The sequence below is a fragment of the Ischnura elegans genome, chromosome 6 (assembly GCF_921293095.1).
Source record: "Ischnura elegans chromosome 6, ioIscEleg1.1, whole genome shotgun sequence".
Taxonomy (NCBI): domain Eukaryota; kingdom Metazoa; phylum Arthropoda; class Insecta; order Odonata; family Coenagrionidae; genus Ischnura; species Ischnura elegans.
This window is the reverse complement of record NC_060251.1, coordinates 71,300,189-71,306,003: the sequence shown is the minus strand read 5'-3', so window position 1 is coordinate 71,306,003 and position 5,815 is coordinate 71,300,189. Positions and strand designations below refer to the sequence as shown.

The following is a 5,815-nucleotide window of genomic DNA, read 5'->3' as shown; positions in this document are numbered from 1 at the left end:
AAAGCCGTCTAATGGAAAAGAAAGTTGAGGAGTGGGATCTTAAGGAACGAGGGGTCAGTAAGAGTGACACTCACGCAGAAGAAGCCGACAGCCTAGTGTCTGTTTATTAAGTTGTGCTTTGTTTATGCAAAACAATCGCCATTAGATTGCGCGAATGCTCAGCGCCCGACCACTGCACTATAAAAGAAGCCCACCACGCTGTGTTAGCCTCAATTACTTGGGCTTGCTTGAGGAAGTGAGGAATAGCACATTTTCTCCATTTCACAACACTGGACCCGAAATGAAGTCAGCTGTAAGTATATGCGGAAGTTGTTAAGTTTTTACGTTGCAAGAGAGATAACCCGTGGCCATTATGCTGGCTTTCGTATTCAGCTTAACTTTCACTCTCAAAGCGGGAAGACTACCTTGAGCAGTAAATATACACTAAGTATGCATTTGTAATGTGTACACAAGTTAGTAGTTAGAATTCAATGATTGACAGCTTCATTCTCAATCAAGCGGTGACCACGTCGTTGCTCCACGTGTGTCAGTGCTCCACACTAATTAACTTGGATATCCATCTTCAACAAAATACGATCGTAACGTTCTCAACGATTCAAAAAAATACATTGGCCACGTTGACACGTTAGTATTCAATCTCACAAGAAGCGAGACAATTATGGTTAATTTATGCGGAGACAGAATAAATATTATTTTGTCAGATCACAAGGTTTTATCTAAAAAAATAGAATTTATTGACTTAAAAAATTCAATATGGTCGCTCCATGGCGTTCTTGAACTGATAAATTTTATAATTCTCAATTAAAGCTTTTCCATAATGCAAGGTGAAGGTTAAGTGTTAAAATTTTTATAATATTCATTTGACAAGAAAGTGATATTTTGGCTCGGCGGAATTGAGATAAAAACTGCTGTGTCGAAAACAAATAAAAGTACACCATTTTTTAAATCATTTAATATAGCCGAATAGATAATAATTTTCTTCATTGGATATGTACGGAAAAGTCCCATTCCATGCCAATGCGACGAAAATTAATCATTGTTTGAAAATGACGCATGTAATTTGAGATTTTCATGACCTTAAATGCAGCGCAACCTTCCATAGGAACGGGCAAAAGTGACTCCTCTTGAGTTCATTTCGGAATGAGAGCAAGTCAGCAAGTGACTCATTTGTTTTGGAACATTCATGACCTTACGCTTGGTGTTTGCACAGCTAAGTTCAATGTTATTTTCTTGACAATAACTTTAGTCCTGAGAGAGTCTACCCATTTCCCTACCTTGTGATTTCCGGGAAGTGAGAATTTATATGAATATGACGGTTATGTTTTCCAGTATTCGTGAGTTTATATTTTTTGCGCGGACTGATCCCACATGCTTGGTGAGATAATTGTTCCCTAAACTGACTCCTTTTGAGTGCGTGAGACATAGTTTTAAAATGACGAATATACATTGAAATGGTAATGAATCAACATTTCCTTTGTGGACCAATGTGCTTCTCTCTTGGGAACAATTGTAGATGGCAGTTATACAAAAAATTCTCGTTTTTATTCGGGGGGGGCCATGAGGCAAGTAAAAGAGTGAAAATTAAGGCTGGCACCTGTCTGACTCCGCCCTCTAAACTATAATCCCAGGGATACAGAAAAAAATAGAATGAAATACAAGAAAAAGCCGGCGTAGTATCAAAAATATGGCGATAGCCCTTCGTATGCGAAAAGAAAGATAGACGTCGCTTCATCAAGATCGTGATTTTTTTCCCAACGCTCCGAATGACGCAATTTCTCGTTATTTACACTCGTCGACTTGAAAAATTTTAAGAGAAAATATATAGGTATAAGGTAGTATGTTTTCTGGTGTTCTTCGCAACTCACTATAAATATACGTAGGCATCTTAAAGTTTGATTGGGAGAATTATATTTTGAACATTACTTTTCTAATGATGCTTAAATCTAAGGCACCTTGCCTTAATTGGTACTAATTTTCAATATAAACACCTTTGCGACGTAAAATTTAAATACCGCGGTACAGATGATGTGGATTTCGTCATTTAGGAGCGTCAACTTCAGCAATCATAAAGCATATCCACTATAGGAATTTCATTGTGCGTTTTCAGTTGTTTTTCGTTGCCTATTATGAATGGAAGTATCGTAATGTTTGGACGTGTTAAGAGAAATTACTCAGCCTTTGCTTGAATCAATAAGTTGAGCTCCTACTTCTTTAAGGCTATATCAGGGGACATGTTTCAAGTATTGATGAAAGCTAAAAGGGAAAAATATCTCCAAATGGGTTTTTCGAATGCCTGAGGCAATCATCATTGCAGAGAGAAAATCTGTTACCCGTCGAGGAATACGGTAAGAGGCTTCTAACTTCTTACCATCTCATAATAAATACGAGACTCAACTCAAATAAGACTCAGCTTTTTACCATCTAACTTTAATTGGCATCAGGATTTCCTGTTGCCTAGTTCAGATTACGATTGTCCGAGCAATCGTCCGAACGATAGTTGGCCGAATTAGCAGTGTGAATGCATGTCTTGACAATAGTTACCGTAGTTCCGAACGTTGGCACTTTACGATGGTTAGGCGCTGAAAGACCGGAAAAGGAAGTGACAAGAAAAAGACGAAGAGTTCGTGAACCTCCCTTCGCTCTATTTTTTTCATGGGTTTGTCCAGACAAGAAATAATATGGTCAGAAGAAAAATTATTTGTTAAATACACGTTGAACAAAGTAATATCTTCACCCTGCATACCTCAGCTTTGCTGTGAATTGTGAAATTCTCGTTCGCTTTAGATGTGCGGAACCACCATTTTGTGAATGCACGATAGTTCCAACGATTGCTGGAACAATCGTAATCTGAAAGAGGCATGTCTCTGGGCATATTCAGTCATTGCTTTCCAATCACCGAACACGGAAGTTTTGCCTGGGGTTGCGCGGAAGGTGAACCCTCAGCGCTGGTCGTGTTTACGTCCTCCTCTGAGGAATCTCATTCATACACCCTTGAGTGTGTCCTTCCATTGATAAACGCCCTTTCTGATTCTCTCTCCACAGTTCGCATCGCTCATCGTCCTGGGGCTGGCCGCTGCTGTGTCGCGGGCGGAGATCTACGCCCCACCGGTCCCGCCCCCAGCTCCCATCTCCAGCGTCGCCTCCTTCGCCCCCGCCCCCGCCTTTGCCCCCGCACCCGCCTTCGCCCCCGCTCCCGCTTTCGCCCCCGCCCCCACCTTCGTCCCCGCCCCCGCCTTTGCTCCCGCCCCCGCCTTCGCCCCCGCACCCCTGGTCCCCCCCCTCCTCAACCCACCCACCCTTCTCCCACCGGCGTTCGCTCCACCGCCTCCGCCTCCGGCACAACCCGCTTTCGCGCCGCCGCCACCAGTGCCGGCCCAGACGTACGGCCCACCAGGCAGGTTTTGAACCCAAGAATCCGATAAACAGGTGATTCTACCTCAAACACGAAAGTAATTAGAAAATAAGTGATTAGTTCCGGTTAGACTTTGTGGAAGTTTGAGACAATCATGATTTAAATGACTTGGTCCACAAAAAATGCATACAATCATCGACTCGGGTATCAGCGTCACATGGCATCTATTGCGAGGCACTAGGAAAGTATTTAAAATCGTATTAAGTTCCATCTTCAAAATGGTATGAAAATATTTAGTTGATTATATTTGCGCAGTTTTTTTATCCATACTTAATTTTGCTGCGGTAAGTGGAAGTTTGCGTCATTTATAATTTAAATGACTTAGTTTTAGTCCACAAAAAAGTGATAAAAACACCAAAACGAGTGTCAACACTTGGTGCCACCTATTAGGTGTTACTAGAAAAATCGCACTGAATTTAATCTAGAAAATGGTACTGAAAAGTTTTAGTCGCTTCAAATTGCGCATTATTTTTATGCCACACTTAATTTTTTTTACAGTCGATATCACTGGGTGTTGAAAACCCTGGTAGGTGATTGTATTACTTTTTTACGAAGTAAAACCAAGTAATTTCAATAATGAAATTAAGAAATAGATTAGGAACATGCTACGGATGGCTTTAAACTGCAGTGAGAATCAAAGCTGTAGCAAGCGAGGAGTACAACATGGCCCCCAAATGTAGAAGTCTTTAGTATACCTCCTCGCAATGAAACCCCACGAAATGGAAGCTCCCTACGCCCATCAAAGTGATTTATAGATACGGCCTTGGTAATAATATGCTATACTTCAATCGCATATTATTTATCAAATTGACCCGTTGGCGATACCGAGAAAATTTTACGAAGTCTAATCTCCGGGAAAGCACTAAATCTCTCTTCTTGATTTATCAATCCAAGAGGAAAGGTAACTAGCTGAAAACATGAGTAATATTCATTGACATGACAACAGGCATATAATATTCACAGTGGTTTACTATTTTGATCAAATTCATCGACAATGTGACACTGAAAATTTTTAGTTTAATCGATTTTCGTATTGTCTTTATTCCGCATTACACTTTTGTTGCAGTAACTTTGTTGCTGCCGCAACATAGTCTTTTTATTTGGTTGATAATTTAAGAGATTACTTGATTAAATCAATCAATTATGAGTTCCTAACAATTATTAGATATTACTAAAAATACAATGTGAAGTTTCATAAGGTATTAAAGTTTGTGAAATTCCTATAAAATCGCAAATTAATGGTATGTATGTCACTTCGCTGATAACTAACTGGGCGTTTATTTTGCAGTTGTCCGTTACCAGAGGGCTTTGGTGATGGCACCGTTCAGGACGCCTACCTACCCGCCGGAATCTTCAACGCCATCGGACTATCTCATGAGTCATGACCCGAAAGGAATAATTGCAAACCGTCACAGAGCCATTTCTTGAAGAAGCAGTGAATAATCTCTCCGAAAATATTCGAAAGAGACCACGGCGAAAGAATGAATCCACTAAGCTGAGCAGCACCATACCGATGTTGTTTCATCCCAATAAACCTAAACTCAATTTACAGAGAAATGTATGATCCTATTTTGAATAAAAAGGTTGCCGTATGATAAATGCGTCTTCGTATATTCATTAACAAAAGGGCCGTTTATACCAGATAACATCGCCATACGGACGAAAGCAAAGGTTCTTGCATGAAAATCTCACGGTCTCATACAACCAAAGGTAAAAAAAATTCACTCCATTCTCAAATTTCCCTCTCTTTAACATTAATTGGGTATGTTTGGACTTAATAAATGGTACGTATGCCAAGGTAGGTATCCAAAGGAAATTTTATGCCCATGTACCTCACTAAAGGCCCAGAACTTTGATCTCCAGGCAATGAGGTCTTCATAAATCAGAAATATTTAGGAAAATTGACTAATAAAAATGTTAATAAATTTGATGAAAAAATTTAATCTAATGCTGTAGGAGACCCATGAAGTTCAATAAATGAAACGAATTTAAAAAAAAGAATGATGAAAATTCTCCGCTTTTGATTCTCCATTTTCACTAATTCCAGCCATCTTTCCTACTACCCTTTAGTGGCTTTGACTTCTATTAACGAAAGGACTTGATATTTGTATTTGCGAAAAGAGGAAAATTTTGCTACGCGTTTTTTGGTGGTGTAAATATGAAGCCAAGTGATTTCCCATTTCTCATTCATTCCCAAGCTAAGTACATACATTTAATACATTTTCCCTAGTAAAATATTAATAAATAACACTAACGAATTTAATCCATCGTGTAAATAGGAAAATCTGAAAGTGAATTAATGGCAGCTTATAAAATTCATTTACAAGCTAATGTTTTCTCTAGTAAAATATTAATAAATAACACAAACGAATTCAATACATCGTGTAAATAGGAAAATCTGAA

General features: G+C 39.2%; 1 long non-coding RNA gene across 1 annotated transcript; it reads left to right on the top strand.

Annotated features, from left to right (window-relative positions):
- Positions 1-3,342: 3,342 nt before the first annotated feature.
- Positions 3,343-5,007, top strand: LOC124160736. Its single transcript, XR_006865231.1, has 2 exons — positions 3,343-3,426; positions 4,701-5,007. It is a non-coding gene; the product is annotated as an uncharacterized LOC124160736 (long non-coding RNA).
- Positions 5,008-5,815: the final 808 nt, after the last annotated feature.